Source organism: Morus notabilis, unplaced genomic scaffold, assembly GCF_000414095.1.
Source record: "Morus notabilis unplaced genomic scaffold, ASM41409v2 Scaffold326, whole genome shotgun sequence".
In the NCBI taxonomy this organism is placed as follows: Eukaryota; Viridiplantae; Streptophyta; class Magnoliopsida; order Rosales; family Moraceae; genus Morus; species Morus notabilis.
The window spans coordinates 103,439-129,400 of record NW_010364880.1 but is presented as its reverse complement, the minus strand read 5'-3'; the positions used below and the strand labels follow the sequence as shown (position 1 = coordinate 129,400).

The window sequence follows — 25,962 nt, the reverse complement described above, 5'->3', positions numbered from 1 at the left end:
TTATATATCATAATTATATAATATATTATATAATAATAATTATATTATATTATATTACATTTTATATATTATATTGATAGATAAAATATTAGTGTTATATATAGTATAAGGGTAAGTTTGTCAACATGAAAATATTCATGTTCCATTCCAGAGAATTCTTAAAATTACAACCAAACAAATGAATCAACTTTCTTTTCCATTCCATTCCCATTACCATTCTCATTCCTATTCCCATTACTATTCTCATTTCTATTCCCATTACCATTCCCCCACTGTAACCAAATGCACTTCTACTTCATGAATCATAAATCCACTTTGGTGAGCAAACTGCAGACCGTCCCTCAAGGCCATACACTGCAATAAACGGAGAGAACAAGCCATAAAGTCTCTTTGCTAGACATGCCAGTACAATTTCATCAGCATCCCGAACAACAACGCCTACTCCAATAAACCCCATCCCATCTCTAACAGAAGGATCTGTATTAATCTACAGCCAACTGGTGGAGGATGCCACTTATCATTGTGATGGGCTGAGTATGTGGAGGCTTTATTAACGGATCCGAACAATTTTGAAAATCGCCCAAGACCCTTCCCGCCATCTCCAAAATTTCAGCAACAATACTAGAAGATTTCTGGTGTAGTACTCGATTTCTATACGTCCAAATGGCCCACGAGATCACACATAAAATCTCCAAATTCAGCTGAGAGGCAATCTGGCTCCAAGTCACACACAAGCCATCAAAACTTCCTACATTCAACTGCTTTATTTTTTGCCAAATTGCACAAGAGTCCCACACTTGTCGAGCTTCACTGCATAACCATAAAGCATGCCAAGTAGTCTCTTCGCCCTCTTCACAACGCCTGCAAGTTTTAGAACAAGGAATACCCTGTCGAGCTAGAGCCTGGCAAAGCAATATATTATTGTAAGCTCTCCACATAAATTTTTTAATTTTGTTTGGGATATTGAGACCCCAGAGCTCGATCCACCAATCTCGGTCTCTGCTACCTCTTGAACCCCTTCGATCGTCCAGAAGCTCCATAGCTAGGCGATAGCCGGACCGAACAGAATAGCGCTCCTTAGATTCAAAGTGCCACATCCACTTATCCTCACTTGCACCATAACTTAAGGAAATACTAAAAATAACCTCTTGATCAATAGGTAAAAACAAGCTGCTCACTAAAGCCTGGTCCCATTGCTTGTTCACAATGAGATTTTCCACCTTCCACGCTTCAATCTCCGCTGTGGCAAATGTGATTAGGCAGAACGAATAAGGCCTTGGTAGCCAAGGCTCTACAAAAATCTTAATATTCTTGCCCGATCCCACTCTCCATCTTAACCCACTTTTTAACAGATCTCTGCCCCAAAGTAAACTTCTCCCAAGTGAAGGAGAAATTATTACTCGCTACTGCATCCATAATAGACCCATGAGGGAAATATTTTGCTTTAAAAATCCTAGCCACAAGAGAGTCCGGACTAGAAACTATACGCCAACATTGTTTGGCTAACAAAGCTTGATTAAAAGCTCCCACATCTCGAATTCCCATTGCTCCATCAAGTTTGGGTCTACACAATTGCTCCCATTTGACCCAATGAAGCTTCCTCTCCGATTCACCACCTCCCCACCAAAAATCATGTAATTAAAGCTTGAATATCATGACAAAGAGATTGGGGAATTCGAAAGACACTCAAGCTGTGTTTGTTATGTTGGATAAGGATTGGGACTAGGATTATTTATCCTATTTCTGCGTTTGGTGATCATTTTGGATTGGATAACCTATCCAATAATTGAAAAAGTCCAATACATGCTGGACTTATAGTCCCCCCAAAAGGGTGGGTTTTCTCACTCCTTTGACTGGATAAAGGGTTTGACCATCTTCTCTCCTACCTCCCAAAGAAATCTACGTCCACCCAGCCAACCGCGAATCATCCCAAAGCTTGTCGTCGACCTGTAAATCACGTCCACCGCCATAGTCCTAGGCGCCCCATTGACCACTACTGAATCTCCACGCCAACATTGTGCGAAAACGTTGTGATCAGGTAGATCAAAAGAAGGGATTTTCTTCTTCCTCTAGAATTCTTTTCTTTTTCTTTTTCCTCTTTTTTTTTTCAATCAATTCAACCAATGGAGCTAACGGGCTGGGTTTGCATTAGTGGTATTGTTGACAAAGAGAAGTCACATATAATGTTTGGATGATGTGATTAAAATCCCAAAATTTTCTGCTCCATTTGAAAGAGGTCGTCACCGACACTTCCTTCGTTTCCGCTAATGGTGGTGGTCTCACCAAGAAAGTCGGGCTCTTCTCATCTCTTTGGTCCTTTCTATCCCTTTCACATTTTGTTGATTTTGTTTTTCTTTTTATTATCATTAATTTGGTGGGGTTTGTGACGTGTGTCGTTTGTGCTTGAATCTGAATTTGTTTTTGCTTTTATTTGTTTTCGATCGATGTGAAGTTTGAAAATTGAAATCTTTTACTAGGATTTCGTGATCTCGATCGTAATTATAGTGATATGAAATGTTTTAGTTTGAATCTATGAGCTAAGAATTATTTTTATTTTTTCCTTCAATTTAGTGATCTGGGCCACGAAGGAAAATCTTAATTATTACTCTGAGATGATTCGATTTGACTTTATCAGCCTAGAAGTGATAAATCTTTTTGTTTTTCTTAATGCAATTTATTGGTCTTTGTACAATTTTCTCCCATTCATAGGTGGGAAGTAATAATTTTTCCTTTAATATTTCTTGAGTTTTATTTTTTAGGAGATTAGTAATTGAAATTTATCTTTTCTTAAGATATACCCAAAAATATAAGAATTTGATCTTTTCAATTATATATTTGTTAATTATTTTTTTAAATAAATTTTATTATCTTAATAAATATAAACTTTAGATATTATATTTAATATTTAATTTAATCTAGCTCGACTAATTACCAAACACAAGACATGATATATCTTAATCCATTCCAGTCATAACCAATCTAATCCGAACCTTATATTCCTATCCAGTCCGATGTGCCAAACAAGGCCTCATGGTATATGTATTAGTGGCTTGAGCAACCGCTTTAATTAAAATCTCCCGACCAGCCATCGAAAAGAATTTACCCTTCCAAATTTGAAGCTTTCGAAGTACACGATCCTTAATAGCATTAAATGTGGCTCATTTATTTCGACCAACAAAGGGGGGGAGGCCTAAATATTTGTCATGAGACAAATTACTAGTTGACAGCCCCAAGCAAGCCTGTATAACAGATTTCCTCTCTAAATGCACGTTAGGACTAAAAGTTATCATCGATTTTGTAAAGTTAATCACCTGCCCCGGCGCCTTAGCATAACAATCAAGGACCTCCCGAATGAGTAAAATTATTGAATCATCTGCAAATAATAGATGGCTTACCCTAGGAGCCCGTCGAGCAACTGCAATCCTTGATATTCTATTCCCACCCTCCGCTTGTTTGAGAAGAGATGAAATACCTTCCACACATATCAAGAACAAGGATTAATTACAAAAACTCTCCCTGAACTATATCCCTTGTAACACTTTGCCCCCCAATTTTTGAAACGTAACATCTCTTCCCCTCGAACAATGAGATATTAACAAAAAAACCCCTTCGTTAGGCTTTTTAATGAAAATTGACATTTAACTTATTATTTTGGGGTATTTTGGTAGCTCTATGGTTTAAGATTTAGTTTGAATTTAAAACTAATTTTTATTTAGACTTTTAATTATGATACATCACTTATTGATTGAATGTAAGTTAAAAATTTTATGAATCTTTTTTTTTTTTGGGTAGAATAAATTAAATTAAGAAGTTTTTTTTGAATATTTAAATTACTTAAATTCAAATTAAATTTTAAACCATAAAATTATCAAAACATCATCAGAATAACAAATTAAATGTCAATTTTAGTTAAAAAACTAACGAAAGGGTTTTTTTTGTTAACATTTCATTGTTCAGAGAGAATGGGTATTACATTTTAAAGATTAGGGGATAAAGTGTTATAATGGGTGAATTTTTATAATTAATCCTAAGAACAAATAGGGAGAAATTGGGCATCCCTACCAGATTCCTCGTTGAGGCAAAAGTTGATCATGGGGTCCTCCCATCAATAAAAGACATCCGAGAGGTGGTTACACAATCCATAATCAAGCTTCTAAAATGATCCCCAAACCCCATTGTCTGCATCATCCTTTCTAAAAACGGCCACTCTATTCGATCATAGGCTTTACTTATATCTAACTTTAAACCCATCAAGCCCTACCTTCCACCAACCTTCCTACAAACTGAGTGGAGCACTTGAAAGGCAATTAAAACGTTATCTATAATAAGGCTGCCGGGAACAAAAGCATTCTGCTCCTGAGAAATCACCAGAGGATGAACTTTCTTAAATCGATTAGCCAAAGTTTTGGAGACAATTTTGCACAACACATTGCACAAACTAATCGGTCTAAAGTCTGCTACTTTCCTTGCTCCTCTACTCTTCGGTATAAGCACCACATTTGTATCATTAAGTGCTCGCACCGAGCCATTCCCAGTCAGAATATTTAGACAGACCTCAGTCACATCTCGTCCAACAATATCCCAATTCTTCTGAGGGGAATTCAAAGGGGATATGACCCTCCCCTTCGTGCCCATTATCCCACGTGAGCTTAGGACCTTCAAAGCCCAAATCCATAAGATGACAGTTCTCCACAACCTCCCTAAAAGCACTCATACTAGAGTGGAAAGCATCTTGTCCACCCTCCTTTTTTGACAAGAAACATATTTCGTTAAAATCACTAGCAACAATCCAAGGGAGGTGATGAACACTCAAAAGTGTACATTTAATAAGACTTTATATCATCATTTTACACTTAGAGTGTCATTAAAATCTCCGATTAAAGCACTTTTGCATTCTTAGGCCAAGAAAAATAAAATTGTCGTTATTACGTAATAAATGTCGTTTTTGATGCAGGTTCGGTAATTTGGGCATAACTTGGGCTGTCGTGGGCCAAATTAAGCAAATGATATTTGGATTTGGATTAAATGGAAAAGATCTACAAATTTGCTTTGTAACTAAAGAGTGAATCGCCCTCTTTCATTTCCAAAAACGGGCTGCAACAAAATAAGAATTCCAGCAAATTAACAAATTGGTTGACTTATTTTATTCCATATATCACAAGGACTATTTATACAGAGTATTCACAATCTCTACTAAGGAAAGTCAACTAAACATTCAATCTGACAACTAATACTATGATTCTAATACACTAATTCCTATCCGAAGAAGGAAATAGAAGTAATCTACAGAATAATACAGCAGCATACAAAATAATACAGCTGTATACACTAACTCAGCAAAGGCCCAACCCGACCTTCATTCGTATTTGGGCCGTATCTCCTTCAATACGTATCTAAATAGGGTGATTTTGGTGGCTATTGAAATATAAGAGACAGCTCTACATCCATCATGAAGACCATTCTTCCAAATTCGATCGTCATTAATGAGATAATTAGTCGTCAAGTACTGTGCGTAACATTGACTTCCAATCCTGACCTGTTTTGGTAATTTGAGCATATCTCTCATACACGTCAGCTGTATTTGGTGTCCCTATGAAAATAAGAGAACAATCGTGAAGAAGACCACCTGCCTAGATTTCGAATTAATCATTGAAATAATCAGCCCTCAAGTTGCATGTCTAACATGATTACCTAAAATGTCAAATTTAGTGGTAAAAATGTAAAAAAATGCATGTCTATCATTTGAATCCAACCAATGCCTCATTCTTGGCATTTAGTCCCTCCCATTTTCTATAAACATGCCTAAGAATAAGCTTGTAAAACTACATGAAGAACACAAAATATAAGAAGGAAATCATCAAACACATTGGATTGAAATGATTTTACAAAAATGATGAAGAATCACAAAAGAAACACAAAAAAAAGAGAGAAAACAAGCAAGTGATCTTGATCTATAAACCAAGATGGTTTTACAAGCTTATTCATAGGCCAATTTATAGAAGATGGGAGGGACTAAACGCCAAGAATGAGGCCTTGGTCAGATTCAAAGGATAGCCACGTGTTTTTGACATTTTTACACTAAATTTGACATTTAAAATAATCATGTTAGACATGCAACTTGAGGATTGATTATCTCTTTGATGACGATCGAATTTGGAAAAGTGTCTTCAATGGACTTATAGATCTATCTCTCATTTTTACAGGGACACTAAGATCAGCTTATTTGCACATATATTCAGAGTGATACGTCCAAATTATGTAGACATGTCTGGAGGCTTGAATCATTGGACACAATTTGTTGGATGATTATTTAATTGATGACGACTGAATTTGGAAAGTTGCTGTTGAGACATTTGTAGAGCTATCTCTTATCTTTCAATAGCCACCAGAATCACCCTATTTGGATACGTATTGAAGGAGATATGACCCAAATACAAATGAAGGTCATGTTGGGCCTTTGTTGGAATTTTTGGGTGCGTTTGGAATTGGTTCCAAAACATTTTTATTTTCTGTACGAAAATGAAAATGAAAACGTTTTTAGTTTCGTTTTTGAATTATTTCTAAAAATGCGTTTGGTAGTTTTATAGAAAATGAAAACACCTTTTTTTCGTTTTCTAATTTCCACAAAAAGACAAAAACGTTTTTGGTTTTGTTTTTTAAAAAAAATTGCACCAAACACGTTTTTAACACCCGTTTTCATTTTTTTACTTTGAAAACCGTGAAAAACGAAAACGAAAACGCAAACAAACAGGCCCCTTGTTTTGTTGCAGCCCGTTTTTGGAAATGAAAGAGGCCGATTCAGTTACAAAGCAAATTTGTAGATCTTTTCTTGTTGAACCAAATCCATGTATCATTTGCTTAATTTAGCCCACGATAGCCAAGTTATGCCCAAATTACCGAACTTGCATAAAAAATGACATTTATTATGTACCAACAACAATTTTATTTTTCTTGGCCTAAGAATGCAAAAGTGCTTTAGTTAGAGATTTTAATGTCAATAAGTGTAAAATGATGATATAAAGTCTTATTAAATGTGTACACTTTTAAGTGTTCATCAGGAGGTCAAAAAGTTGCTTCAGCCGAGAAAAGAGAGTCCAAGAGTGATGCCTCTCGGACCACGTTGGATTCTCACACCGAGCAAATATGGAACATAGAATAACTCTTCACATGAACTTCAAAATCTTCATTCCATATAAGCATTAGACCCCCACTATTTCCTACACAATCCACAAAAAAACCATTATCAAATCCCAACCACCTCCTTACACCATTAGCATATTTAGAACATAGTCTAGTTTCCATAAGAAAGATTAAACTAGGGGAAGTATCATGGATTAACATCCGGAGTTTATTGAATGCCCGAGGATTCCCCAAACCCCTCGCATTCCAAACAACGATACTGATGGCTTCCGGCGAGGTTGCTCCGCAGCCTCCGCTGATATCTCAAAGTTCGAAACATTGCCAAACACCAAACGCTTCCTACTACTCTCCTTCATACTCAAATTTTCCACACCTGCCCTATCGTTCCTTTTTTTCGGCCACTTTCCTCACATCCGAACCACTCACAGTCGAACGTCTACCATCTCATTTAGATCTTTGAGAGTGCCCACCCCTTCCTCTAGACTTATTACCCGACCCCACTCTGGCTGTCGACTCCAGCTGAGAAAGATAAAGACTCTGACACTGTTTCTGATCCTACCGGCAACGGGACAATGGGAGAAGTAAGCCAATCATTTTTATCAGCCCTGATCATTTTTAGAAAAAATATTAGTTACGTTCCCATGCACATGCAAGCCAATATCATGTAAGGAACTAACCCCTTCTTTCTCCACGTTATTATACTGCACCAGCACATCATGCTCATCATACTCCACTTGTGAATTAAGGCCCTCACGTGCCACACCACACCCTTCCTTACTAGGTTTGACATCAGCAAAAACCATGGGGATTGACTTCCCCAAATTTTCAAATCTTGAATTTTGAGCCAAATCTACTACACACAACTTTCCGCAATTCTGAGATATCCTCCCGATCATTTTGCCCACAAAATCCGGGTAACTGAATAAATATACCATGTTAAATTATACTCGAATGTTTTTTATAATTATTAAAATGTTTAAAATAACAAAAACAAATAATAAATTTAACAATTTATTTTTTATCAGTATTTTAAATAACCAATTAAAATCATATATTTTTCTTAGTAATTTGGTGTAAAAATTTTATGAATTTTGACCTTAAAAATAGAAATGAAACTAACTATAAATATGTGCGCTAAATTATGTCAGTTTTTGTTGTCATTATACATCTCAACAGTAATTTTATACAATAGCTTTGAAAAAAAAATTACCAAACACCTACATGCTTTGGTCACAACAATCTCTGACTAATAGCACAGTAATGCCAAACTGGCCCTTCATCTTTTCTGCATTCTAAATTACGTTTTTCATCGCTTCTTTAAACAAGCAGTTTTTCCTCTCTACAATTTGTTATTTCTCAAACTTTTCCTATTGTTATAATATATGATCTTACACTAAGATTTTCTATGGTCGTGATCTTTTTTATGATTTTCCTAGCAAAATAATTACTCCCTTTTAGATGATTTTTGTTGCTTCACTATATTTTTTGATAAGAAAAACATAATAATCAATAAACTAGGTCAAAGGATAAGGTATCCTCAAAACCAAGGAAAACAAAAATGGCCAATAGCTGACTAGGTACAAAAATGCAAAAACACAACAAAAATTTCAAATTAGTTGCCTATTACATCTTTCTAATTCAAAATGACCGAAGAAAATGGGAATCTTTTAAATGCTTTATTTGAAGCAGCCCAAGCAGCCCATAGTGACGCAGAGAACTTTTACTTTTCGAAAATATCCATCATCTCCATCTCATTTTCCTCAAAAATCCGGGTGTTCTTTTCCATGTACAAAGTCCATAGTAATGAAAGCACCATACTATTCGATAAAACTCTAGCCTTTTTGTTAGAACTGAACCACACCACTCTCCCAACCATCAAAGAACCACATTTTGCTGGAATTGCCCGACAAAATCCCGCCTCCAAACTTCCTTTGTTCCAAAGTGATCTGCAACCCTACATTGTAGCAGTAGGTGATCAATGGTTTTTGTGGTAATTTGAGAGGAAAAATTGAAGAAAAAATTGTATTATTGCATGACAATTACAACCGGTTTATATACAGGAGCCCTAGCCTTTAGAAACGGCAATCACATCCCATAATCTGTGGGATATCACACTAAAAAAGGAAACTAACCAAATCAACCTACTTCTAGGGAAACTATTATATTTAAACTTTCCTAATTTAGTCTATACACGTGTAAAACACATTCTTCCACACTCCCCCTCAAGCTGGTGAATAGGTATTCACCCTTCCCAGCTTGGATACAAAACTCTCAAACACTGAACTACTTAACCCCTTGGTGAGTATATCAGCAAGTTGGCCATGTGTAGATACATAAGGTGTACAAATTAGTCCACTATCCAACTTTTCTTTGATGAAGTGTCTGTCAATCTCGATGTGCTTCGTTCGATCATGCTGCACCGGGTTGTGAGCTATGCTGATTGCAGATTTGTTATCACAATAAAGTTTCATAGGGCCGTCCCTCGTAATCTTCAGATCCTCTAGAACAATCTTCAACCATAGTAGTTCACACACACCCTAAGCCATTGCTCGGTACTCTGCCTCAGCACTAGACGGTGCTACCACATTCTGTTTCTTACTCCATGTCACCAGGTTTCCACCAAGGAAGGTGCAATAACCTGAAGTTGATCTTCTGTCAACAACTGACCCAGCATAGTTAGCATCTGTGTATGCCTCAAGAACTAACCCTCCATTCCTCTTGAAAAGGATGCCTCTACCTGGTGTCCCTTTGAGATATTGCAAAACTCTGTATGCCACTTGCAGATGAACTTCCTTTGGATTGTGCATGAACTGACTGATCACACTCACTGCATACGCTATATCTGGCCGAGTGTGTGAAAGATAAATGAGTCTCCCCACCAACCGTTGATACATCTCTCTATCCACCATAGCATCTTCTTCTGCCTCTCCAAGCTTGAGATTCGGTTCTATTGGAGTACTCACTGGGTTGCATGCTGTCTTGCCGGTTTCTTTGAGTAGATCTGTAACATACTTCTGTTGAGAGATGAAAATGCCTTGTTTAGAATGAGCCACCTCAATCCCAAGGAAATACTTCAATCTTCCTAATGTCTTGATCTCAAATTCTTTAGCCAAACATTGACTTAGAAGTTGTCTCTCCCTATCATCATCACTGGTCACAATGATGTCATCAACATACACCAATAGGGCTGTAACTTTACCTGAAGGTGAGTGTTTATGAACAAAGTGTGATCTCCTTGACTCTGCCTATATCCCATAGCTGTCATTACTCTAGCAAACCTCCCAAACCATGCTCGCAGTGATTGCTTAAGTCCATACAAGGACTTTTTTAGTCTACATATTGTACTAGCAGTCAACCCTTTATTATAACCCCGTGGAACTTCCATATAAATTTCCGCCTCCAGTTCTCCATGCAGAAATGCATTCGTGACATCAAACTGTTGTAAATCCCAATCACCATTAGCTGCTAGTGACAATAAAACTCTAACAGTGTTCATCTTTGCAACCGGAGCAAACATTTTTTGATAATCTAATAAGAACCAAGAAAGGATTATTATTGAAAACAAGAATTAGACTCGATTACAAGATAGATTGGCAGACGTTCGAGAGGTCTGTTAGCTCTCCTAAGAGTTTTCCCAGTTTTCCCTAATCAATCCCCCCCTTAGTCTCTTTCTGTTCCTTATATACTACTACTAACTAGCTTAACAAACATAACAAACCAACCCTAATAACAAAAACCACTTATTATATTGATTACTAATTACTAACATAATCCTATCATTACTCCCCTCCCCAAGACACCTTGTCCTCAAGGTGTGGTCAAGTGACCGCAGTGGAATGATGCCATCTCCTTCCCATGTTGTCAAGCCCACCTTTCAGAATGTTGAAGGGCGTCGCAATTCTTGAAGAGCCAACTTCAATGGTGACAAACCAAGGTGCCACGGAAGTGTAATTGAGAGCAGAAAACCCATTCGAGCCATTGTTCAGTCCACAAAACATAAAAATTTTGTTTTTTGGAGTTACAAACTTGGAAATATCAGATCTGCCATTTGCAGAGTGTCCAAGTCCTACTCCAATGAAGTCAATTTCTCCATCCCCAGCCCCAGGAGTGCTGGAATTCCCAGACCCAGCCCACTTTGGGCCAAAATTTGAGGACCCATTACATATCTTGCTGAAATTCGTCCCACTTTCCCTGAAATTTTTAGGCCCAACCCCTATTGAGCCAGAAGTAGGCCCAATAATGTTGGAATTACACAGCACAGACCCAATCATGCAAGAATCGGACCTGCCCACACCGGAAACACGTGACCCAACCCTCATTTGGCTGGAATTTCGATACTCAGCCCCACCGACCAAAGGTTTTGAGCCAAACTTCCATGTCCTAACCATAATATCACCGGAATTGAGTGGGTCACTACTATTCCGGCCGGAAACAGCCTCAACATCGCCGGAATCATGTGTCCCAGTCCAAACCGCAGCCAAATTGCCAAGCCTAGCCTCGGCCGCGCCGGAAATTGTGAGCCCGGCCCCAAACGTCGCCGCGCGAGACCGCCGCTCCCCTTCCGTCCACAGTCCACTGTCAAATCGCCCCCCTCTTTGCCTTTCCACGTCTATCAGCACCCCTTCCACCGTTTCTCCTTCGCGCGGCCTCTGGATGTAGTTCAGCTCCAGCCCATCGCCAATCTGCACTCCACGGCACCGCTCCCTACCGATCTGATCTCCAGGTCGTGGATCCAAAAGATTATGGTCGAATCGTAACTCCCGCCAACCCTGAGCACCATCCAGGCTAAATCCGGCGTCGATCAGCCCTCCTCGTTGCAGATCTGGGCTTTCCAAGCCCCAATCGGCATCGATCTGCTGGTCCCGTTGCAGATTGGGTCGATTCTCGTCGAGATCGACCCCTCCGCCGCGCGGGTTCTCCTCGCGTTCAGCCACCTTCCCCTTCGGTTGTCTAATCTACCCTTCCTTGTGCGGTTCCCCACGATTCTGGCCAACATCTCCAAGTCTGAAAACCCTAGCCTCTTCTCTGGGAAGATCCACCTCCTTCCCCAGCCTTTAATCATCATTCGCCCTCAGATTGATGTCGATTGACTCAGATCTGAGCGATATCACACCAGATCGCGAAAAATTGCTCGGAGTGCCGTCGGCCTCACGTGATTCCAGATCTCTACGCATTTTCTCTAAGGTCGTTCGTCGGTTTTGACATTCCAAATCTGGTTGCGACGAGCCACCGCCAGAAACATGAAGATTTGAAATCATTCCTACGTTCGGTGGCCAAACCTTCATATTCGTTTCCAAAAGCAATCTTTGTGTTGGTCTGAAACGTTGAAGCAAATCCATCTTGAATGCACTTCAACAAACAAATGGTTGTCTTCTGTCCTCCCATTGAAACCACTTGTGTGCTTCACCTTCCATGAATTCCTCTGCAAACCAGACCTTTTCATGTTCCGAAAATTGAGTATTCAGATGATATTCTTCTATTTTTACGATCCAAGAATTCGGATCTTTTCTTGAGAACATCGGCATTTCTAATCGTTGCCAACGTCCACACGTCCCAGCCTTTTTCTTTTTTGCCCAAGAAAGTACTGCTCTGATACCAATTTGATAAGAACCAAGAAAAGATTATTATTGAAAACAAGAATTAGACTTGATTACAAGATAGATTGGCAGACGTTCGAGAGGTCTGCTAGCTCTCCCAAGAGTTTTCCCAATTTTACCTAATCAATCCCCCCCTTAGTCTCCTTCTTTTTCTTATATACTACTAACTAGCTTAACAAACATAACAAACCAACCTTAATAACAAACCACTAACCACTTATTATATTGATTACTAATTACTCACATAATCCTATCATAATCAATCCCATAGGTTTGAGTATGATCCTTGGCCACCAACCTAGTCTTGTATCTTTCTATTGATCCATCTGCTCTATATTTTACCGTGTAAACCCATTTACACCCTGCGGGTTTCTTTCCTTCAGGTAATTTCACTAACTCCCAAGTTTTGTTCTTCTCCAACTCCTCTAACTCCACATTCATGGCTTGCTTCCATTTTTCATTGGTTAAAGCCTCGGATAAATTGGCAGGGATGGCAATGGTGTTTAAGCTGATAAGGAAGGCTCTATGGAATGGTGAAAAGTGTCTAAAGGATAGGAAATGTGCAAGAGGGTATAGGGGTCGGTTTGTGCATTCTCTAACTCCTTTCGTGATAGCAATAGGGAGGTCCTAGTCATCATTGTTTATCTCAATTTCAGATTGAAAAGAAGGATTAGAAATTGTTACCTCATTTCAGGATTTAGGTTGGAGTCTTGGACTTGCACAGATTCAGGGACAACCTTCTTCCTTCTCGAGAACACTTTGCCTTTGCCAAATCTCACACTCTCAAGGGCCGGATTTGTAGGTGGTTTTCAGGAGGCTCGAGATTTGGATTTTCAGTGGGCTCGGTGGGAGGAACATTTTCAGTAGGCTCGGTAGAAACATCCATGGGACTAGGCTGTCTTGACACAGGAAGTGGTGAAGATGGCAGATCAAGAAGCAAAAAATCTGCCTTATCCTTATCTTCCATTACTGAATTCTCCTACTGAAGATAAGGAACAGTGAAATAGGATTCTTGTTCATGGAAGGTCACATCAGCTGAGACATAGAACCTTTTTTATGGGGAATGATAGCACTTATACCCCTTTTGAGTTGAAGAATATCCCACAAACACGCATTTTAATGCACTTGGATCTAATTTTCCCCGGTTCTAACTATGGACACGAACAAATGCCACACACCCAAATATGCGAGGAACAAGATTATTTGTGGTGTAGGTTTGGATAGAACTTGGAAAGGACATCCATTGGACTTTTAAATTCTAGGACTCTAGAAGGCAAACGATTTATGATATGGGCGGCTGTAAGAACCGCTTCTCCCCAAAAATATTTAGCCACATTTTTCTAAAACAAGAAGGATCTTGTTGAATCGAGGAGATGACCATTTTTCCGTTATGCTACTCCATTTTGTTGTGGAGTGCTCACACAAGAGGACTCATGTACTATTCCTGCTTTATGAAAGTATGGAGTTAGGGCTTGATTGAAATAGTCCTTACCATTATCCGACCTAAATCTTTTGATATTGACTCCAAATTGAGTCTTTATCATAGAACAAAAATTTGAAAGAACAGTGTTGACATCATATTTTTGTTTGAGCAAAAAGATCCCGGTGACTCGAGTACAATCATCAATGAACGACACAAACCATTTAGCACCATTTACATTGGAAATAGTGGGACCCCAAATATCACTGTGAATAAGATCAAAAGGAATGAAACTTCTTTTATTACTGATTGGAAAAGATACACGTTTGTGTTTAGTAAGTTCACACACTTCACAATGAAAATGTTCAACCTCTAGACCCTTAATAAAGAAGGAAACAAAAGTTTAATAATCCTAAATGATGGATGTCCAAGTCTGCGATGATGAAGGCAGACTTTTTCTTTATTGGATGAAAAAGACTCTGAGACAGGAGAATGAGATGTTATGCCCTTGGTAGTGTTGGATTGACTTGGTGTTTCGAGATAGTAGAGCCCATCCCGTTCTCTAGCATGTCCAATCGTCCTCCCCGAATCCTTGTCCTGAAATACACAATAACTATAATTAAAAACCACTTTACAGTGGAAATCTTTAGTGAGCTTTTGGATGGAAACAAGATTTGTGGTTAGCCTAGGGACGTGAAGAACATTTTTTAACAACAGTGACGGGCTTACCTTGCATCACCTATGCCTGCCACAGTAGTTAATGATCCATCGGCTGTGACTATTTTCCTATTACTTGGACACGGGGTATATGAGGAAATTTTTTTTGATGAATGGGTCATATGGTCGGTAGCTCTTGAGTCAATAATCCAGGAGCGGGTAAAGGCTATATCCGAGACATTTAATCTAATGGAGAAGGGAAGTTTACCTGAATACGCCAGTGAACAAGTACCCGATGGTTTTTCAAGATTGCCAATAAGTGATCTCACGCTCTCAATTTCTTCTTGGCTGAGATTTCCCATCTCTTGTGATGTCCCTTCATGCGGCTGCATTGCTACAATCTGGGCTCGTCCATTGTGAAAAATCGTAACGTAAGTATACGCTATCGCAATCAAGTAATATAATAGTGAATAAGAATATCGTCCCACGATGATTGTTGTTTACTAATTACCGAAATTATATTAACCCTAATTTTATTTGAATAATTGAAAAGTGAGTTTATAAAATTAAGTAAAACTAAAACGATTAAATAAATCAAACAACGCTAAACAATGGAATAAAATTCAATAGATTCAGATTCTAGGGTTTCTGATTTCACCAAAATTAATCTGTTCAAATTCCTATAATTCAAGGAAATTAACATTCAATCCTAGACTAACAGCAATTTCTCTAAAGCAATTATTATTCTTTCTCAAGCAACGATAATATTAATCCAACAAGCAAAATCTACATCTCTGTCAGACTTCTGAAGCTGTTGAAAATCATTAAGTGCAAGAAATTCAAAAGAACTACACAAGTATCATAGATATCTTTATCCTATGAACAACTCATGATATTTCAATTAAGAGCTTATTTAATTATCACCTCTCGGTCTCAAATCAAATTCAAAATCATGTAATAGTTGGCCAAACAATCACAAGCATTAAGAATAAATTGAAATACTCAGCATATATGGATTAAACATCAATTACTTAAAAATAAGATTGAGAATCTGAACATTCATAATCTGGCTACATCGTAACCCTAGAAAAAGGAATTAGTTCATCTCTAAACAAAATAAATTCATAAACAAAGTCTTAATCATTGGAAAGGAAAGAAAAGAATTAATTTGGAGTTGAATTGAAGCGTCTCCGTCTCCGGATTTGTGCCATTCTTCTTCTCCGTAGCCAATTCTCCTTTTCTTCTCTTGAATCTTCTCTCAAAAGCCAGCCGTCACTTCACAGTCCAAAAGTCCCTTCTAATTGCCATAGAATCATCTATTTATATGTTTCGGAGTATTGAGGCCTAACGATTTCTGCATCCTCCGACTGTATCGTAGCTGTTGTTTCTGCCACCTCCGACATCCTCAATCAAACCAAGCAGTCCTAAGGCAATTAAGGCCAATTGAGTCAAGTAAAATATTAGCGATGAAGGCTGATACAATTCAGGCACTCTCTTACGAAAGCTAAGGGGGGGTAAGGAAACAAATGGACCTCAAAAAAAAAAAAAAAACAGAATCAATGAGGCAGAAAAAAATAGGGCGGCAGTGACACAAAACAGCCCTTTAGCAACAAAGCAAAAAAAAAGAAGAAAAGAGAACCTTGCGATGAAGGCTAGGGTTTCAGAATACCCTATCGGCAGCAGGACAGAAAAAAAAAGGGAACCGTTGGCGATGAAGGCTTGGGTTTCCTTTCCCAGAAAAATAGCCTAAGGCTCTGATACCATGTGGTAATTTGAGAGGAAAAATTGAAGGAAAAATTGTATTATTGCATGACAATTACAACCGGTTTATATATAGGAGCCATAGCCTTTAGAAATGGCAATCACATCACATCATCTGTGGGATATCACACTAAAAAAAGAAACTAACCAAATCAACCTAATTCTAGGGAAACTAACTATTATATTCAAACTTTCCTAAAACACATTTTTCCACAGTTTCTTCATTATCCCTACAAGAATACACCAAGATGGGGAAAGCACCATATGAGGGTTTCTATTCTGCACCCTATCACAAGTATTAACTTTCCCATGAAAGACCAAGCAAGCAAAAACTTTAATTCTATAGGGGACACAAGACTTCCAAATGAATTTAAAAGGTTAGAAATTTGGCCCGTCATTTCTATCTGCTAAAGAGCTGAAAAATGATCGACAAGAAAAACCTAAGGGATCACACAACCACACTCTACAATCAAGAGAAGATGAACCAAGTGAAATGGAGTCAAGAACTTGAAGTAGAGAATGCAGATCCTCTACCTCTCTATCATTGAGTCCTCTCCTAAAACCAAGGTTCCAATTCGGCTCATCATTACTAGATTGTGATGCAATATCAGAAATGAAAGCGTTTGGAAAGTCAGAAAGTCTAAAGAGCCGAGGAAATAAACGCTCAAGGATTCATTCTCGCACCAATTATCTTTCCAAAATAAAATTTTGGTCCCATTTCCCACTTTCAATTTGACATTTTTGAGAAAAGAGTTTAACCCTTGAGATAAATTTCCAAGGATTTCTAAAGGATCCTCTAGTCACTGGGTTCGAGTCCCACCCATTAGATTGCAGTCCGTACTTGCTTCTTATGACTCTAGCCCTCAATGCATCTTGTTTCAAAGGAAATCTCCACAGCCATTTACCTAGAAGAGCTATATTCTTCATCTTCAAGTTTCCAATCCCCAACCACCCTTTTGCTTGCTTCCCGTAATGATGTCCCAAGCCACCAGACTCTTCGATTTACCACACTCCTGAGTTGTCCCAAAGAAAAGTGCGCATTACCCTCTCCAACAATTCCACTACCACACTAGGCATCTTGAAAAGGGACGTATAATTAATAGAAGTACTTGCAAGAATAGATTAAATTAAAGTCAGCCTTCCTCCCCTCGAAAGGAAAGATTTCTTCCATCCATTTAATCTCTGACACCTTCTTGATCACTGGCCTTCAAAACTCCGTTGATAAAGGATTACCACCCAAGGGTAAAACCAATAGATTTCATGGGTCATTCCCCCACTTCACAACCCAACTCAGAAACCATCTCTTTGACCAAAAGAGCATCGAGATTTATTCTCACCAAGTGCTTTTTCCCATGTTAATCTTCAAACCCGAACAGAGAGTAAAGAAATTTAAGATGGTTTTGACATTTTTAATGTTGTCTACATCAGCCCCCAATAAGAATAATGTATCATCAATGAATTGAAGGTGTGACACAGATATCTCCTCTCTTCCAATTAACCCTCCACCACTCCCGCTTCTAGTGCTTTATCCATTAATCTCCCAAGCACATCTGCAACTAGATCAGAACAAAGTGAACACGGAAGAGAAAGGCAGAGACAAAAAATGTGAGGGGAATACTTTTGATTTCATTGTAACATACACTTTATAGGTAATACAATTCCATTATATCAGAAAACACAATCACTAATTTAAGGAATCAAACAGAGAAAAGGAAACAAGCTAGTTATTCTACTTTCCTGAAATAAGCTAATCAGTCTACTTTCTTAAAATACAAATATTCTTTCAAAGTTTATAGATATTCACAGCTATACACAATCAGCCTATTCATAGTCAATATCCGGCCATAATCTCAGAGAATATTCTATGATTTTCCACACTCCCTCTCAAGCTGGTTTAAAAATATCTTCCATAGCCAGTTTGCTCATCATCATTTCAAACTGCTTTGAATACATCCCTTTCGTGACCACATCAACAACTTGCTCAACTGTCATGACATAAATCATACAAACTTGTCCGCTATCAATTTTCTCCTTAATGAAGTGTTTGTCAACCTCTACATGTTTAGTCTGGTCATGCATAACCGGATTATGAGCGATTGAGATTGCAGCCTTATTATCACAGTATAGTTTTAACATTAGTGAAGTAGGAGCCTTCAACTCTTCCAATAAATTTCTAATCCAAATTATCTCACTGATTCCGTGGGCTACTGCTCTAAATTCTGCTTCAGCACTACTCCTAGCTACTACACTTTGTTTCTTACTTCGCCATGTAACCATATTTCCTCCAATAAAACAACAATATCCAAAAGTAGATCTCCTGTCAATTATACTCCCAGCCCAATCTGCATTAGTGTAAGCCTCAATCTGTAGATGTCCTCGGTTCTTGAAAAGCAGCCCTTTTCCTATAGTTCCTTTTAGATGCCGCAGGATCCTGTATATTGCTTCAAAGTGTTCTGGCCCGGGCAAATGCATAAATTGGCTCACCATGCTAACCGCAAAGGCAATATCTGGCCTTGTATGTGCAAGTAAATCACTCTTCCAACCAATCTTTGATAACGTTCCCTGTTGATCACCTTATTAGCTTCAGCATGTTGTAGTTTCATGTTGGGTTCTATCGGTGTGTCCGCACTCTTACGACCGAGCATCCCTGTCTCTTTAAGAAGATCTATAACATTCTTGCGTTGGTTGACAAATATGCCCTTCTTGGATCTTGCAAACTCCATTCCAAGAAAATACTTTAACAGCCCCAGATCTTTAATCTCAAATTCAGCTGCCAATCTTTCCTTCAGATTTTTTAGTTCCAAGCTATCATCACCTGTCAAGATTATATCATCAACATGAACAATCAAAATAGTTATCTTTCCCTCTTTTGATCTTTTGTAGAACATGGTGGTGCTAGCCTGACTTTGGCAATATCCATGCCGCTTCACTGCTCCACAAAAGCGTTCAAACCAGGCCCTTGGAGACTGCTTGAGCCCCATATAGAGATCTTTTTAAGCGGCATACTTTACCTTCTCTGAACCTTTTTTCGAAACTTGGTGGACTCATAAAAACTTCTTCGAGTTCACCATTGAGAAATGCGTTCTTCACATCTAGTTGGTGTAGCGGCCAATTAGAGTTAACGGCAAGAGACAGAAGGATATGAATAGTTGATTTTAGCAACTGGGGCGAAAGCCTCTTGATAGTCTATCCCATAGGTTTGTGTAAAATCCTTTGCAACAAGTCTAGCCTTGTACCTCTCTATACTGCCATCAGCCTTACACTTGACTGTAAAGACCCACTTACACCCAACTGTTTTCTTCTCACTCGACAAGTCAACTATCTCCCAAGTCTCATTCTTCCTCAAAGCATCCATCTCCTCAATCACTGCTGCCTTCCAATTTGGATCATCTAATGCTTCATGAATGTTTCTTGGCACAGCAAGTTTAGAAATATTAGAAGTAAATGCTCTGAGTTTTGGAAAACTTTTCATAGGAAACATATTTAGAGATAGGATGTTTAGTACAGGCTCGGGTTCCTTTTTTGAGAGCTATTGGAATATCATAATATGGATTGGGTGTTAAAGTAGGAATAGAATAAGGGTTACCTGTAACGGACTCAGTTCCAGTACTTAAGGATTTCGATTGATTTGGTGCAGGGATGGTAGAATGCCCCTTATTTCTCCAGAAGACTTTCTTCCTAGAATAAACCAGAAGATCAGGTTTAGGATTCTGATTTTGATCCTTTAGTAGTGTTTCTTTTTCTATTGGAACAACAACAGATTTAACATTAACAGTTTGGGTCTTCTCCTTGACAAAATCAAGGACAGGATTAAAAGTATCAAAAATCATGTGAGGTAAAGGTTCGGATTTCTCCCAAAAATTGTCTTCATTCATTTCCATTTCCTCCCCCTGAAGGGAATTTTTGGTGAAATAAGGAATATTCTCTAAAAAGGTAACATCCATGGTCACATGGTACTTTTTTGTTTGAGGATTAAAACACCTATACCTCTTTTGATTTGGGGCATACCCAACAAAGACACATTTCTCAACCTTAGGATCTAATTTAGACCTAGATCTCTTAGGTATATGGACATAAGCCGTGCACCCAAAGACTTTAAAGGGTAAATCATTGTTTAGTCTTGAATCTGGGAACTCATTTTTTAGACATTCTAATGGGGTGAGGTATTGTAAAACCCGTGTAGGCATCCTATTGATAAGGTATGCAGAAGTTATAATTGCATCTCCCCAAAGATATTTTGGGACATTCATATAAAACATTATAGCACGAGGAACTTCAAGTAAATGTTTATTTTTTCTCTTGGCTATTCCATTTTGTTGTGGGGTGTCATGACATGAGGATTGATGAAAAATTCCTTATTCTTTTAGAAAAGCATCCAACATACTATTGAAATATTATGTTCCATTGTCAAAACGTAGTATGCTTATTTTTGTTTGAAATTGATTTTCAATCATTTTGTAAAAATTTTTGAAGACACTTTCAACTTCATTTTTTTCTTTCATAAAAAAAATCCAACAAAGACGGGTATGATCATCTATGAATGTTTCAAACCATCTTTTTTGTGAAATAGTAGTAATCTTAGAAGGTCCCCAAACATCACTATGAAAGAGATAAAAAGGTTTTGAGGGACGATAAAGCCTTGGAACATAAGTACTTTTAGCCAATAAACAACTTTCACAATGAAAAACCGTAGGATCAATGTTCTTAAACAATAATGGAAACAAGTGTTTTAGATAGAAAAAACTGGGATGACCCAACCGGTAATGCCAATTCATAATTTGTTCATAAATAGAAGAAGACCTAACACAACTCAAGCCTTGAGCTTTTTTATTCCTAGGTAGATTGTCTTCAAAATAGTAAAGGCCATTTACCATCCTAGCACTGCCAATCGTCATCCCCGAGCTCCGGTCTTGAAAAACACAGTGGGATTCAAGGAATGTAATTTGACAGTTAGAGTCTTTAGATAATTTGCTGACAGACAAGAGGTTGTAGGAAAGTTTTGGAACATCAAGAATAGATTTAAGATCTATTCTTTCTGAGATTTTTATTAATCCTTTACCTGCAATTGACGAGAAAGTCCCATTTGCAATTCTAACTTTTTCATTACCAGAACATGGGATATAAGAATTGAACAAATTTGAGGAATTAGTCATATGGTCAGAAGCACCAGAATCTATATCCATGGTGCTGAGAAGCACAATAGAGCATTCATTCTAGTAATTTCTTTACCCATGTGTGCAATAGACACAGTAGGAGTACTAGATGAGGAATTGGATTTTAGCAGTGTGAGGAGATGCTCCATTTGTTCTTTTGTGAAGGGGCTGGAATCAGTTTCTTTTGTGTTGGAGGCTGCATATCCAGTTTTCTCACCGAGCTTGGATCCCTTCCAATTTGTCAGTTTGCCATGAATCTTCCAACAGGTCTCCCGGGTGTGACGGGGCTTGTTGCAATAATCACACCAAAGCCGAGCTTTGTCTTGACGTTGGTATGTCAGATTTTTGCTCCAGCCATCCTCACTTCTTTATTGATCACCTGTTCTCCGCAGGTACAACTTGCTTGAGTTTTCTCCCACGGCAGCAAGAGCAGATTCTTCCACCACAGCATTCGGCCCCATTTTCCCAGCATCACATTCCTCCAACTCTCCTCCCTCCTACTTCACCAATAGGAGGTAGTGGTTGTCATCCTATGATTCTCCCCCTTCATCAAACTCAATGTTGAGACCTGCAAGAAACTTAAAAATTCGGTTATCCTCCACCACCTTCTTGTGATGGTGACCATCTTCAGCAGATTTTGCATTCGTAGGTGTTGAACAAATCAAGGTCCTGCCATATCCGTTTCAAAGAGTTGAAATACTTAGTGACACTATCCTCCCTTTGTCTTATTTCACCGAGTTTTAGAGTCAACTCAAAAATCTAGGATTGGTTCCCCAAATCCGAATACATCTGATTCACATTCTCCCATAACTCTTGTGCTATTGGATAGCACATATAATTAGAGCTAATGTCTTCCTCCATCGAATTAACAACCATGTCATCGCCATGGAATTCTCGGCATCCCAAGTAGCATATGCCGGATCACTCTCCGTAGGAGCCTTCTTTACCCCAGTCAAGTATCCAATCTTCCCATGACCTTGGATATACATACGAACCGACTGCGACCAACATAGGAAATTATCACCATTTAAACGGATGGTGGTAATTTGAACGGAATGAGACTCCGTTGTTCCTATGGTTTTTGACGGGTTTGAAACAGGGGTGATTTCTGAGGTGGGTTTTCTGCTTGACTCAGTAGAGGTTTTTGACATTGGGTAAGGAAGAGGAGAACCAAAGGAGAAGAAGAAGCATCGGGAAGAAAATAGGTTTGCCCTGATACCAAATCAGAAAACAGTGAACACGGAAGAGAAAGGCAGAGACAAAAAATGTGTGAGGGAAATACTTTTGATTTCATTGTATCATACACTTTATAGGTCATACAATTCCATTAAATCAGAAAACACGATCACTGATTTAAGGAAACAAACAGAGAAAAGGAAACAAGCTAGTTATTCTACTTTCCTAAAATAAGCTAACCAGTCTACTTTCTTAGAATACAAATATTCTTTCTAAGTTTACAGATATTCACAGCTATACACAATCAGCCTATTCATAGTCAATATCCGGCCATAATCTCGGAATATTTTCTCTGATTTTCCACAGTAAACAAAAAAGGGGATAATGGGTCGCCTTGTCTTAACCCCTTTGTAGCCCCGAATCTCCCACATGGTCTCCCGATGTTCATAATTAGACAACCCCGAATCCATTTCCTCCATTTTCTTCCAAAACCTTTCTTTTCCAAAACATAATCTAATAAACACCATCTTACGTGATCATAAGCTTTTTCAATGTCCACTTTAAACCCCAGCTCCTATCTTCTCTTTGTCCGGTATTCCTCCACTGCTTCATTAGCCACAAGCACCACATCTAGAATTTGTCTATCCTTCACAAATGCCCCTTGTGACAAAGAAATAGTGTCACTGGAACTCTCTCAACCTGTTTGCTAAGACTTTGGCCAGAATTTTGTAAATGCTCGTCACCAAACTAATTGGCCTATAGTCTTTTAGCTTCCTTGAGTCGGTCTTTTTGGAATAAGACAAATGAAAGTGTGATTGATTGCTGAACTGACCAAACCATTCCTGAAAAAGTCCTCAAAGGCTTTCAATAAATCCCCTTTCACAATTCCCCAGCATTCTTAAAAGAAACCGCCGAAAACCATCCGCGCCCGGTGATTTGTCCATGTCAAAACTAAAAACAACATGTTTTATTTCCTCCAACCCGAACGGCCTCTCAAGCCAATATGCCCTGACCTCTGAAATTGCACTCCAATCAATCCCTTCAAAACTCCACAAGCTATCCTCCTCCTTAAACAACTTCTCATAAAAGGATATGATCTCTCTCTCAATTTCCAATCTGTCCTCCAATGCTGAGTTATCATCCTTTTCCAATCTTACAATGGCACTCTTGTATTGCAGCTTGTTTTGAACAATGTATTCTTGCTGGGCTCGAGTGGTCAAATAAGAGTTGGTAGGCCTGTCGTACTAGACGGAACTCTTCATGCAGTTGTTGAAGAACATGTGTGACCCTGTTTTCTTTTCCAAAAAAAAAACTTTATGATTATGACAAAGAAACTATATCATTCTATCACAAGAGTGAATCTGGCTTGGCAAAAAGTATGAAACATTTGCTCTGTTAGAGCAATTATCTCAAATTTCACAAATTTTTAGTTTTCTTTCTTTAGATATGAATAAATATTAATGACCTCTAGTTCAACTTACGTGGGCAATGTGAAGAAATTTCTTAGTTTAGCAAAAAGGAAACATCTAATTTACTTTTCTTTCCCCTTTAATTTTCACCCTTCTTTGATGAAAATTTGCAAAAGATAAAAAAAAATAAAAATAAATGACAAACTTGTCCATCCGTATTTGGTACGGATGAAGCGTGTAATTATAATTTTCCTTTCAATTTTTGTTATTAATAATTGATTTTTTAAGTTTTTGCATTCCATTTGCATGTCATTTATATGTATAATATTGCTATACTATAATGGTATCATGTGTTGAGCTTTTGACCAAAGAAAAAATGGCGCGATATCGTATAATGATAGTTTCTGTTCCTTGTGTTTCTCTTCCCTGTGTTGTAGGAATTATGGGTGGGGACCTTATTGCTCATGAAGGGGAGCGCTGTAACATGGATTTTCTTGATCATAACTTCTTAGCAGTTGATAAGGGTGCCATTTTAAGATTCCAGTTCAAGATACTATTTAAATTAGTTTCTTTTAAATTTAATAACTATTTTTCCCTTTTGTTAAAGTTTCTTTTTCAGTTTAATCAATTTTTTATATGTTTCTTGAAATACTTTTTCTATGCGCTTATTCCTATCAAAAATAATTTTTACAAATGTGTCCATATTTAAGTATTTTTTCGTTGCAATTCATTCTACTTCCTCCACGTGATCAATGTTTTGTTTCCGGTTTTTTTTTCCAGCCTTATTTATTTATTTCTTTCTTTTGGTCCTCCCCTTTTTTTTATTTGCATCCTTTAATCCTTCATTTATGTTTCTTCATATATACCCCATAAATAATTTTTCTTTAAGTTGCTCCACTACAAATTTTATTTTATTTTTAATTATGTTGTACTTAAATTTTTTTTTTTTAATTTTTTTTACTAAACTAAACTCTTAAAGGAAAAATAAGTAGAAAAAGAAAATTTTAGAAATTTTAGATCTTTATATCTAAACAGATGTAACACGTACGTGCGTGTTTTCAACTAGTACCTACAATTGTCACATTCCATCGCTTTCCAAAATAGTGCCCCCCATTATTTACTTCGCAATGAAGGCATGTGCAAGTTGCAACAATTTTTCGTTTGAGGGACCTCACTAGAAAGATTTTTAATACATTGTACCCAACCAGCAAAACCCATTTCTGTGCTTGACAAAGATGTGATATGTGCCGTAGATGGCCATTTTGTTTCCAAAACCCTTTTTATTTGCTAAAGGTTATCTTTCTTTTTTTAATGCCCGCCTGTATTTTTTTCCCCCCCATCAGGTGAGATGGGGCTATTTTGTATGGCTACTATTTATTCTATATTATAAATGAGTTTTCACGTACTATTCAAAATTTTAACTAAGTTATTTTGTCTTATTCTCTCCCTTCTTTTAAAAAAACTTTTTTTTAGTTTGTCTTTCTCTTTCTTTTTTTTCCTTTTCCTAAAATCATATATCTTCAAATACATATAATTGAAATATTTTTTTAATTCATCACTGTTAAGATAATTTGTTTCAATTTTCAAATATATCTTCAATTAAATTATCTTCTTCTGATCATTTTATTTTATTAAAGAGACCTTCATAA

At 37.8% G+C, this 25,962-nt stretch overlaps 1 long non-coding RNA gene across 1 annotated transcript in view; it reads left to right on the top strand.

Moving 5' to 3' along the window:
• Positions 1–24,923, top strand: part of LOC112093308 — a 28,264-nt gene extending 3,341 nt beyond the window's left edge. Inside the window, exon 4 of the long non-coding RNA XR_002902991.1 lies at positions 24,751–24,923. This is a non-coding gene — a long non-coding RNA (uncharacterized LOC112093308). The remainder of the gene's footprint in view (positions 1–24,750) is intronic.
• The last annotated feature ends 1,039 nt before the right edge of the window (positions 24,924–25,962 follow it).